This window comes from Zophobas morio, unplaced genomic scaffold, assembly GCF_036711695.1.
Source record: "Zophobas morio isolate AGI-343-1 ecotype UQ-CSIRO unplaced genomic scaffold, CSIRO_AGI_Zmor_V1 ptg000011l, whole genome shotgun sequence".
NCBI classification, from domain to species: Eukaryota; Metazoa; Arthropoda; class Insecta; order Coleoptera; family Tenebrionidae; genus Zophobas; species Zophobas morio.
In genome coordinates, this window is record NW_026972116.1 from 1,834,782 (window position 1) to 1,848,462 (window position 13,681).

Sequence of the window (13,681 nt, forward strand, 5' to 3'; positions counted from 1 at the left end):
GTTTCTGAAAGACTCGCAAATGTAACAAAAACACACTGCTTTAAATTCATTACATCAACAGAAACATACAAAGTACGTAGAATAAAAGATCTTCGAATGTTCTTGTTACTTCTACTTTTCTAATGCCTATTTTCTCAAACAAACAAAATTTTATTGGTATGTTTTTTTCACTTTGAATTTCTGAGAGTCCAAAAAATGAACTTCATTTTTGACTTACTACCACATATAAAAAGGACAAACGAAATTCAGCATACATATTATCACAGGTTTACAGTCCTTTTACCAAACGACCCCATAATTTGTTTTTCTTGAACTACCTACCTTAACATTAACTTTTTTATAACTAAATAATTTAAATAAAAAGCAACCCGAAAAAGCGTGAACCATTGAACATGTATTCATTAACAATTAACAATCAAGCACCATTATCAATATGTAAATAACTTGTTATAATGCTTATTATTATTCAATTGCACATATTCAGGTAGAAAATATATAATGCTAAAAGCAACAACAGCAACCAAGTTACAATGCTACCATTACTACAATTTTATGAAACTAATTTATTTTGTATTTTTTTTTTTTTAATTAAACCATTTTTGCTAATTTAATTACTGTATTATTATTACAAAATGTCTCACATCAAAAACAGCACGTGCTAAAATACTGGGTGACTATATGATTGAAGCAAATTTTGTGTGGGCAATTCTGAATTGTTGGCATCCGTGCTAGTACGTCAGTTCACAGATGTCAATTATTTCGACATGAGTACGCCTAACAAACGTATGGTTTGGCTGAGATGACAGCAACTGTCACTTTGACAATAATGTATGCCATCATAAAATTTTAAATAGGTTGCTAAACTAACAAAAATTATAATAACATTAATTGTCACTCGGTATTAACCATACCACTTGACATTTCCAGCTCAAAACTCTCGTAAAAATATTCCTTGCAACAAAAAAAATACACACATTTTTTTGGCATGACTTAAATTTCAACTACAAATGCAAATGTCAGTTAGTGACAAAATTAAAGTTTCAAGGCCAATATCAGAATTTAGTGAATAAAAAAAAAGAGTAACTAAACATAAACCATATCTTTTAAAGGAACTTAAATGCCAACGTAATCTGCGAATTTATGGTTATGTCGAAACCGGAGTTTCGTAAAATTTGCAATGAATTAATACGACATCTACCATATTAACAACTTAAAACTACACACTTTTGGAAACAGTGATACAATACAAGAAAACTCAAGAAAAACTCTACTTGATGAAAATAAATATTTACAACTCTTATCCCCCAATTGATCAAGAGGAACAATAATTTAACAGTTGCTGATTAATTAATATACGATTTATATCAGAACATAAAAGTAACAAAATGGAATGTTATGAAGCAATGTCTATGGAAGGGAAACGCGGAGAAGTAAAACCAAACGAAATAAGGTCACTTATATAGCGGTTAGTATTCAAAGAGTGGGCCACAATATTGGATTTTAGTTTACCATTACGTTTCTTTGAAAAGTTGTACGCACTATTTGTGTCCCGTTTTCTTAAAGGCTGATAACTCCGGCAAATAATAGATAATTTTATCACTCGGTCAATTACAGTAAATCATCAAAGAGTGCATTAGCATATTTAATCAGAAATTGCGAAATGTTTAATAAAGAATTTCCACAAATTTAGAGTGCTTTGTAATTGGCATTGAAGAACTTTCTTACAAATGCAACAGTTTCGATTTCATTCGTTCTAAATCTAAACGGTGAACGGAAGAAATGAAAGTACTATTGTTTTATTATGAAATTCAACATGCCCTTCCCGACTGTTCAAACTCCACATGGACAAATCCTTCAAATGTAGAGGTCATCGAATTAACGTAATTATTATGTGTGTATGTGTATGTTTTCAATTAAAAGTGATTGTCCTTGCACGGTTAACTTTCGCTTCTCGGCTTGACACAAAATTAACGTACTTTTACCAAATTCTTCGCAAAAAAATGGTGCCGGAACCCATACAACCCCCTATCGTACACCTAACCTAACTTTTGCTTCCGAACAACCTCCATTGTTTGGATATAAGACAAACGCTTTTTTGCAACTTTTACTAAGCGCTTTTCTGCAAAACTTACCGAAACTCGAATGCTTGCGAAATTGACAAACGGCAACAAACCCACTTTCTAAAAAACACTCTCCAGCAGTACGCTGGCGACACTTGCACAATTTTCCACACAGAACTTCTTCTAGCATATCGGCATGCACTAACAGTAGGGCATTTCAGTTTCGCGAACGATAAGATTAATACTGTGTGTCCAAAAATCACGAAAACATTGTCACACTGACAGCAGTTCGCGAAGACGACCGAAACAGACTGTCAGCTGTGAACTGCGAGCGCGAGGCAAGTGTTTTCGTTTTGACGTGACGGACTCGAGCGCAGTGTGCAGTAGTTGGTTGTAGGTGCGCACCGTGAGATGGCGCTACCAGCGAATGTTCGTTAAAGTTGGAGTGTGAGAGTGAGACGATGGTGAGACGTTTTGGATATAATAAATCAATATTTCATCAGTGGACAGACCTGGAGAAGTTATACACGAACAAATTGTGATTTTGGCAAATATCACTGGTGTACTTCAATGTGCCGTGATAAGGACTGCTTTGACTGAGAACTCTTCCATTTATAATTGGGGAAATCAATAATTGCACCCCTAACTTGTAAAGGTGCCACAGTTTTACTAAATATAAAAAGTATTAACTTCTGTCAATTAATATTTGTTATTCGTCTATTCCCTAATAAACATCTGCAGATGACCGAGATGAAGATGGTTATTGTAAAACGGCGTTTTCGGGGTGTTTAACTGTGTTATTAATTATCTATATGTACAAACACCAAAATGAATGTCATTTTGATCATTTATTGAAGTCAGTTTCGTTTGTTTGTTACCTATCTAGTTTTGTTCAGAGCTCTTTTCGCTCTTAGTTATTTCTTATGGTAATCGTGGCTGTGTGATCACTGAGAAACTGAGAATGTTTATATTAGGAAAGATGAAGAAATGATGCTGATGAAAGAGAAGAAAACATTTTTTTTTAATTTAAGGTGGAGTACAACTTGTCTACACCTGATAGCGACAAAGGTAACTCTGCGGTCCTATAGAGGGGACAATCGAGGTCTTATAATAATAATAAACTTTATTACAGAAAACCTCCAATGAATCTAGTTAACACAATATATAATATCAAGAAAGGAAATCATAAGTAGCAGTGGCGGCTCGTGAAGTTTTCTTCAGAGGAGGCTCAAGTTTGAACAGCACTACTTTTTATATCTTTCATTATCTGAATCATTTTTTTTTTTTTGTCATGCCCACGAAAAGAACACTCTTGCGTTGATAGATAAACTATTGCATCGATTAGTCTTTTCAAAATTGTCCTATTTTCACTAACTTTTTCGTTATAGTTCTTAATATCCCTCTTATGAGCGGAATCTAAAGTAGAAGAAAATATGTGTTTCTGTGATTTTTTACGCCTTTCTATAGATCGTGACAAATTTTATAAATTATTATAGCCTGGTTTATCCCAGACGGAAGATTTATCACTTGTGAATAATACACAATTCCAACAGTATAATGTGCTTCTTAAAACCGCAGCCGTTATCCATTTAGTTTTATTATAATTATTTTCATGAAATGCTCTGTCATTACCAGTACACGGAATTCTATCTCACCACTGCAATCCCCCAGTTGAAGTAAGGTGTGTTTTACGGCGAGTAGCGGGGACGCTTTGATCTGGTCCACAAGGTCGTGGCCAGTGCGTCGGTAGGAGTGTTTACAGCTAGTAAATAAACTACTTCTATATTACTATATTACTTCAAATAACAATACTCGATGCCCTTTTTGATTTTTCAACCACAGGACCACGTATTTGTGATCTGGAAATGTTATATTATGTTGATATAGTCCAAAAGAAAAATATATTGTAATCAAACTATCGACGCGACAGCACTGGATCTAGCGTATGAGTCATTACCATAAATAGAAGTGGTGGTGTTGGTCTCTCCTTTTGTTTTATAGCTATCCTTTTATCACAATCAAAGCTACTAAATTCATTTTTTAATAGATAATTTACGATATCTGCACATGAGACTGAACAGCTGTTTTTAACGATCAGAAATAAAACGCAAATAAATGATACAAAAAACACCTTAGGCTTTAGGTACTACGTAAAGCCTAAACACCACTCACCACTGAACAGGGAGCACACGAAACCACCTCAATGTTTTTCCTATTTACACCCGATCGCGCCAATTAATAAGAAAGAGATAAAATTATCCGTACGACTTGATCTGAAAAGAGATGAACTAGCCGGAGCCTAGCGGCCTGAAGCGGCAGCCCGATCAACGTTTTAGCCAATGCAGTACAGAATGACGGTGCATCAAGGTTACGATCTCAATAGTAAAATGCATTCTCGGCGGAGGCTAGTCTTTACCGCTGAAGCCAAACGCGGAGTGGTGTGAATTATGATTCTAAGGGCGCAAATATAATTTTTTTAGACATTTTAACCTGATATATGATGAAAGTAAATTAAATCAAACAAAATATTCTGAAAAGTAACAAATGTCTAGAAAAATACAAATTCTTTCATCGAAAAAATTAGAGGAAGCTCAGCTTCAAAAAACAAAGGAGGCTCAGCCTCCCCTGCCTCCTCTGAGGAACCGCCACTGATAAGTAGACACAACAAGAATGTGTAGAAATTGTAGGACCACACTGCATTATTGTACAGTTGTTCTGGGACACACCAATAATTTCAATAACTCCATTGTGCGTAACATTTTTTCGGAGAGTTAATACAAAATAAAGCTAATAATTCTGTCTATATTACCACTAAATAGCTTATTCATATAAACAAAGGGATGTGGTACGAAACATAGGAATGCCGGTATAGCGATAATGCGAATTAAGCAACGCTAGGCGGAGTCAAAACTTGGATGAGTATACAAAACTTACTTGACATACACCTTGTAAAACTTTTATGACTTAAGCGGCTTGAGCCAAAACACCCTTATAAGTCAAACTGGCTACTGTATAACTTAACTCAGTTCACACATACCTAGTCAAACTTTACACCTCCATTATGGCAACAATGGCCAATAATAATCCTTGCGGTTCGGGTCCATTATTATAAGGCTGGTTTGGCTTAAGCCGCTTAAGTCATAAAAGTTTACCAAGATGTATGTCAAATGAGTTTTGTATAACGATTTCGAATCTATTAAAAATATCCTGTCTTATTTGTACGTAAATCGTATAATCGCATTAGTGGCAACTGTGATATGTTTTATTGCTCATTAAAACATCTAGGAAGTTATAATATAAACGAATAATGTATGGTTTCTTTTCTTTTTAAGTTATTCATTTCCTTCTAAACAAATTGAATTTTTTTCTTTCTTCACTATTCCTGTTATATGTATGTATTTGAAATATTGTATTATATTACTTCCTGTATATATACAGTGTTATGTAATAAATCATTCTTAACATTACCTATGTGTTTGGACGAAACATATTATAAGACCCAACATTCTCAGTGATTTGTAAATGATCGTTTCGATGTGAGAGACAAAACAAAATTTTAAATCAAATAAACACCCCGAATCACGTACCTAAGTTTTTCGCACATCACAAATATCTTGATCACGTCTATTTGTAAGGGATTAAATATGTCAATAAATGAATTGAATTTACTAAAAATAGTTTTGCAACATTTTTCATATCCATATTATTAGAACAACACCACTGAAAGTACTTCCCATAGTCTCACACGTAGTCAGTTGAATTCCTAATCAGTTTATATACCCTCAAATCATCCACGAAAAGAAGTAATTATGAAGATTTAATAAAATTAAACATGCTAATAAATACTAAAAATAATAGTAGGCCACAGTGGAAACTCTATGGACCACCTGGAGATATCATGACAGGACATCCTCAGAAATAGAATTGTCTATTTTAACGAACTACCGCTGACAAAATTTTTAGTCCACCGTAGGAACATCAAAATTCATACCCCTGATTTGATCAGCACAATACCATGATTTATTCTGTTAAATGTTTTGGAAAAATTCTCATAGGTAGAGTGTATCTACAATCTATTTGCTAGACCATCGATAATGAAATCTTGCTATAATAAGTTGAAACAAAATCCATGTTGCCGATTGTTTACACGATCTTAAATTGTTGAGAAGTAAGCTCGTCTAAAATTTGGAAAATAATTACCCCTATATTTTGAAACGATTTTTCTATTCCCAGAATTATAAATAATAGAGATTAAAAAATTTCCTTCCATATACTTGAAAGCAGACCAGAAATATGTGACAAATTAAATAGGAACTGAATTATTTTATAATGCTAAACACGCAAGCTATAAAAAATTTTGCCTAAATTTCATTTAGCCCACACTAGTAGAAGACTTTAATATGAGAACAGCGTCGTCGGCACATTTTTGACAGTTTTGATATATGCGGGAACACTTTTTTAACTCTGAACATATGACAAGAAATTTTGTCATAATACCTACATTCACTTTTAAAAAACACACATCAAACATTAGAAGCATGCAACCAATGTTACAGTTTCGGCCAGAAAACCTTGGGCAGTATTTTTCTGTCATTTAAAAAAAACACAATGTAGTCTATGCTTTATTGTCATGTTGACTGACACTTTTAAAAAATAAATTTTGACATACGTCCTATGAATTTTGACATACGTCATCATCCACATTCCAGTCTACGTGTCCACGTCAAAGTGACAAACATGGCAAATTTGAGGTTATAAGTACGTAAAGCCTGTTTTAGAGCTTTATGTCACTGGAATGACAGAACTGCTCAAGATTTTGTGGCCCAAACTGTACATCAACCTATTTGATTTCGAAAATAAGTTGATCCAAGGATTATTTCCCTTGAAATACAATAAAACATCCAGCTTTTTCGAAAAATGATAAAATTTAATTTTGCTGATTTTATTTTATTTTAATGAGAACCACTATAAGCCAAAATAAAGATATGTACTTATGTAATATTAAAGTCAGTGTATAGAAGCGCGTTACACATAATATGTTTCAAATGAGTTTTTCCTTTACAAAATTTTGTGATGACGATAAAAACATTTTTGCAAGGACACGTATATCAATTTGGATACGTGCAGTGTAATTCTAATAATAACAAAATTTTCGGGAAAATGGAGTGAGCCGTTTTTGATTTAATCATTTAAATAAATTTACTCATTATTAATTATTTTGGGGCGCCCAGTATTAGCAATTCTAAAAAAAATTAATGCAGTGATAAATCACAGTACTCATCATACTTTTCACATTTACGATAGGATTTATTGGGCAAAATTTAGAGCAGACATCAACAATTTTTTGGAGTGGATTATCAGATACTCCCCTATATTTTAATTACACATTTACCGTGCTTACGATAACTTTAAAATGTCTGCAGGGTTTTAACGCATTTGGTTTTCAAACAGTTTCTGATTTAATCAATAAAATAAATTGATTAATTCATTAACTTTTTTGAGTCGTCCTGTATAAGCAATTCTAAAAAATATTAACGGAATGATAAATCACAAGCATAAACTCATCAAATTTTAAGATGACGTCATCAATTTTTTTGGAGGGATAAACAAGTATGATTTGATTAAAAATTTACCATGCTTACGATAACCTCAAAACGTTCTGCAAGATTTCAAACAGTCGGTTTTGCAGATTCAAAAATATTTCGCAAAATTTTGTTATAAATTTTTTTTTTTTTATCTTTTTTTATACAGTTTAAAACTCGTTTACTATGTACACCTTGCGGTGACGTTAAACGTTATCACATTGTTGGTGGAGATGATTAATTTGATTATGGTTAGCGTTTTATCATCTACATAATGTTCATAATACATTTGCATTGCAAAAAACCACAAACGACGAACAGATGGACGTACAGACTGATAGACCGAAGCGAAAGACATATTTTTTCGTACTCTAGCGGTCATGATTCATGACCAAGACAAATCGAGAAAATATGAAGGGAGCCAGTCATCCTTATCTTTTTCTCGAAAAATAAATATATGCTAAGAAAAAAATTATACTCTTAATAATAAAACCATTTACTTTAAAAACTGGGATGCTTTGTACATTGATGTGCTTAAATCTATAGTATAACTGCATAATTATTCTTAAAATAGTATACATTAGGAAAAATAATTTTTTGGTTTTGTTGTAAAACAAAAGGATAGACATCGGCAGCCGCTCTTCTTAATATCTTCATCGCTATCACTCATAGTTTCTTCACTATTTACATGTAACATTTCTTTTGATGGGGAACTGACTAGCACTACCCTATCTGTCGCTTTATTTTTCCACCGATTCATATTTTTTAAACTCGTTCGAGTTTCCACTTCTATAAGAACCTTTCCTTTTTTTGCTTCATTCTCCACTGTCTCGAAGGATTTATCTTTTGATATATCGTCAAACTCAACAGGTTGCAACAAATTTTTCTTTACTCCCTTTGAATGCATTTTATCGAAAATATGATCATACTTAATTTCTCGATTTAAAACAGTCCCAAATTTTGTAATTTGTACGAGTGATGGAAAATTGACTACATCTTTGAATTTTTTTGGTAATTCCAGACACTCCATTAAAATATCACTTTTAATAGGTGCTTTTACCACTTGTCTATTAAGTGGGGTTTCTTCATCATCGCCTAATTTTTCTGGGTTAAATGACATTTCGTTGCCCATTAAAACTGTTACTTTCGGAAGTAACGGACACTTGCCCTCAAAGTTGTTAGTCGGAACATTGAGAGAAAAAAATGGTTGATGATTATCAGGAGTATGATTCCTGAATATCGTGGTTTTTAGATCAGCAGATTTTTCTTTAACTGGTGAAGATTGTTCACTAGGTTCATTAGGAGAACTGAAAGATGTTTCTTTGTAATCTGTAGTGTTATTTTGCAAACATTTTGATTTTTTTCTACTAAGACTAAAATCTGGGCTGTCTACATTCTCTTCACTTCCACTTCCAATACTTCGACCTGCAGCTCTAAATTCGTGTCTGTCTTCGATGACATTCTCAAAACGTAATTCTGTTCCACTTTCTTGAAATTTCAGTGACTCGTACGGTGGCGGATCATCTCTCATGCACATTTTTTTCTTGGGAGGAGTATAAATATTTTGTACTTCACCTTCATTTCTGTTGCTCTTTACTTTCTTTTTGCTTTGTTGTCTTACGTCTATTGAGCTACGTCTCTCAAAAATACTCTGCATTTCATAATTTTCACTATCTACATTCTCTTCACTTTCATCTGCACTGAGCTCCTTCATATTCAACTCTCTTCGAATAGAGTTCAGGTTTTTAAGGTAATCGGGATTACACTCATACATTTCATCATTAAAATCGATCCTCGTAGACGATGGTAAACTTATGCAGGCAGCATCTTGAGATTCTTGTGTATCTTCCTCATCGGAAATTGCCATGAGATTGAACTGCCTACGTATCTTGTTTAGGTTTTTTAAGTAGCTAGGATCAAACTGGTAAAGTTCTTTTTTGTCATCTTCATCCGAAGACATAAGTAAGCTAAAACAGTTTTGATTACTGATTAACAGATGTCATCTGTCAATGGACAATTTTTAAAATAATTAAAATGACAGCAGTTAAGGTGCGTTTAGGAGTGATAATACAAAACCTGTTTCGAAATTTACGAATTTACAAGAAGGTGCTACCCTAATCCTAATACTTGTCTTTAAGTTAGGACTATTCAGAAACGATAGAGATCAACAAACAAAGTATTCAACAAAAAATTAACGGCCTTCCATTAAAAAATAAAGTATTTGATAAACTTCCCACGGTTCCCTCCTAAGGTTAACAAAATAAGCGACTTAAAAAAATGCTCTTTTAGACTGGCCGGTGCTTAAAATGGTAGTTTTACATTTTCGATTTGCTATTTGTTATTCAGTTGAATTACATTATAATGTGCTCAGAATCATTACTTCATTTTACGTAAATAGCCAGGACGTATTCAGGTTCTATAGTTCTTGTTTTTTGTTATTTGTATAGGTTTGACACACTGTGAAGCATTGTTCTGATATTTTAAATTATGTCCTGATTTGTCGTGAAATTCTCTTGTCGCATAGACCAACGAAAAAACACAGTTGAAAATCCAAACACTTAAAACAATGATTATCACAAACATTAAATTTGAATATTATAGTTGCTTATTTTAGAGTTATATCGAACGATTTTAATCAATGACGTTTTATTAAATGCAGTCCATTCAAGAAAGCAGTAATATATCAAGTTATGTAGCTTTAACTTCATAATTTTATATATAAACAATTTTTTTGCTTTACTGTTTTTTATTTTAACTTATATAGTTTCTTAATATTGTGGTATTAGTAGTTCAAGAACCTGCAGGAAAAAATTTAGGGATCTGTAAAAAATTATTATTCTACGTGCAGTGTTCACGATGGTTACGGTCAAATAAATGCTGCAAATATGTGAAATGACGCCTTAATATAAGTATATCACGCCAACAATATGGAAAAATTGGTCTAAGATTATTTCCACAAGACTTCCCTCGCCTCTTCAATACAATAGGACTACAAATCCAATTTTTTCGAAAAATTATAAAATTTGATTATGAGAATTTTATTTTTTTTATGGGAACCCATATAAGTTAAAGCAAAGATATGTATGTAACGTTAAAGTAAATGTAAAGAAGCGTGCTGGACGTACATTCCAAACAGTGGCGTAGCTTACTTCCACATGCACCAAATTTAAAAAGTAATATAAATATGTACTTACTCGTTTGTACATTTTAAAAAATATATCGGTTACGTTACGGTCTGCGCCCCACCGCATTGCGGGGTCCGCGGGGGTGCTATTTACACCACTGGTTCCAAATGAGTTTTGCCTTAACAAAATTTTGTGATGATCTCATCAACATTTTTGCAACAACATGTACATCACTTTGGATAGGTGCAACGTAATACTAATGATAACAGTATTGTATTCCCAAATTTTCGGGACAACGGAGTGAGCCGTTCCCGATTTAATCAATAAAATAAATTGACTTATTCATTAATTTTTTTGAGACACCCGGTCTAAAAAATTTAAAAACTTTTAATGCAATAATAAATCACAAGTATAGACTCATCACATAGATTTATTCGGAAAAAATTTGAGATGACATCATTAATTTTTTGGGAGGGGGATAAACGAATTAATTTTGCTTAACGATTTACCATGATTACGATAACCTTAAAATATTTAGAAGATTTCAGAGCAATCGATTTTACAGTTTCAAAGTTATAATGCAAAATTTTATTATTCAGTTTTGAACTTTTTCCAAAAATTCTGAATGTCTAGGGTGAAAATTCGACACGAATTCGCACATCACGAATGCAGGAGTATCTTATATTTTAAAAGATTTAAAAAAAACTTTTTATTATAAATTTTGGAAATGACGTCATCCCGTTAGTGGTGGGGATGATCAGCCAAATTTTAGTTAGTATTTAATCATCTACAGGATATTCTTAATATACGTACAAAATATGACAACAATCGGTCCAGTAGATTCGGAGATTATTTGTCCAACAAAAATGGATACAGACAGATAGACAAACAGAGAGATATTAAAGTAAATTAATTAGCTGCAAAATAAACTGAATTCTTATACTAGATGATGTAAAACCCATTCGTTTTTTTAGTATTAATTGTTTCTGTTTGTGATACCTGTATGTATTGTTTTATGAAATAATGAGATTGAAATAAAATTTATAATTTTTTAATCAAACCAAAGAACACCCACCATAACATGCTACAAGTAAAATAGACCTTGTTCTATTGTAGTTTTCCATTAACATGAATGGAATTCATTTAATCTTGGGCCTAAAAACATTATCGTAACTTCCACTTTTACTAACTACTATTAATCAAGTCAGCATTTTGAAGCACCAGCTTTGATTGTTTGATTACCACGTGGGGCGCACGAATTGAACGAGTATGTAAAATGAATTTGATATCTGAAGTAAAAAATTGGTCAAAATAGTTTAGACAGTACTTCCCTCGCTGTCGGAAACGTGACGACTGCATGCCTATTATGTTTTTTTTTCGAAGTAGATTTCAAAGCATTCGGTTTTGTATTTCCTGAATAAATCAATAAAATAAATTTACGCAGTCATTATTTTTTTTTAATCACCCGGTACATGCAAATACAAAAAATATGAATGGGATGATAAATTACAAGTACAGACTCATCATATTCTGTATATTCTAGATAGGATTTATTCGGCAAACTTTTGAGCTGACGTCATCAGTTTTTGTAGAAGATAAGCAAATATATTTTGACTAAAAATTTATTATGCTCTTTATAACCTTAACACATCTGCAAGATTTCAGAACATTCGGTTCTGTAGTTCCTGATTAAATCAATAAAATACATTTACGAATTCATCATTTTTTTGGGTCACCCTGTATATGCAAATCGAAAAAATATGAACGGAATCATAGATCACAAGAAGAGACTCATCATATTTTGTACATTTTAGATGGGATTTATTCAGCAAAATTTTGTGGTGACGTCATAAATTTTTTAGGGGTGATGAGCAAATATATTTTGATCAAAAACTTACCATGCCTATGACAACTTTAAAACATCTTCAAGATTTCAAAGCATTCGGTTTTGTAGTTCCTGAGTAAATCAATAAAATAAATTTACGCATTCATTAATTTTTTTGAGTCACCCTGTATATGGAAATCCAAAAAATATGAATGGAGTGATAAATCACAAGTACAGACTCATCATATTTTGTACAGTTTAGATAGGATTTATTCGGCAAATTTTCGAACTGACGTCATCAATTTTTTGGAGGGGATAAGTAAATATATTTTGACTAAACATTTATTATGCTTTTTATAACCTTAAAACATCTGCAAGATTTAAAAGCATTCGGTTTTGTAGTTCCTGAGTAAATCAATAAAATAAATTTACGCATTCATTATTTTTTTGGGTCACCCTGTATATGCAAATCGAAAAAATATGAACGGAATCATAAATTACAAGAAGAGACTCATCATATTTTGTACATCTTAGATAGGATTTATTCAGCAAAATTTTGTGGTAACGTCATACATTTTTTAGGGGGGGTGAGCAAATACATTTTGATGAAAAACTTACCATGCTTATGATAACTTTAAAACATCTTCAAGATTTCAAAGCATTCGGTATTGTAGTTCCCGAGTAAATCAATAAAACAAATTTACGCATTCATTAATTTTTTTGAGTCACCCTGTATATGGAAATCCAAAAAATATGAATGGAGTGATAAATCACAAGTACAGACTCATCATATATTGTACAGTTTAGATAGGATTTATTCGGCAAATTTTCGAGCTGACGTCATCAATTTTTTGGAGGGAATAAGGAAATATATTTTGACTAAACATTTATTATGCTTTTTATAACCTTAAAACATCTGCAAGATTTGAAAGCGTTCGGTTTTGTAGTTCCTGAGTAAATCAATAAAATAAATTTACGCATTCATTAATTTTTTTGAGTCACCCTGTATATGCAAATCCAAAAAATATGAATGGAGTCATAGATCACAAGTACAGACTCATCATATTTTATACATTTTAGTTCGGATTT

General features: G+C 32.4%; 1 protein-coding gene across 2 annotated transcripts in view; it reads right to left on the reverse strand.

Annotated features, from left to right (window-relative positions):
* LOC135126635 (furin-like protease 2) overlaps positions 1-2,405 on the reverse strand; it is a 429,769-nt gene extending 427,364 nt beyond the window's left edge. For both annotated transcript variants that reach the window (XM_064052673.1, XM_064052672.1), the window contains exon 1: positions 2,133-2,405. The gene's annotated coding sequence lies outside the window, so the exon portion shown is untranslated. The remainder of the gene's footprint in view (positions 1-2,132) is intronic.
* Between the last annotated feature and the right edge of the window lie 11,276 nt (positions 2,406-13,681).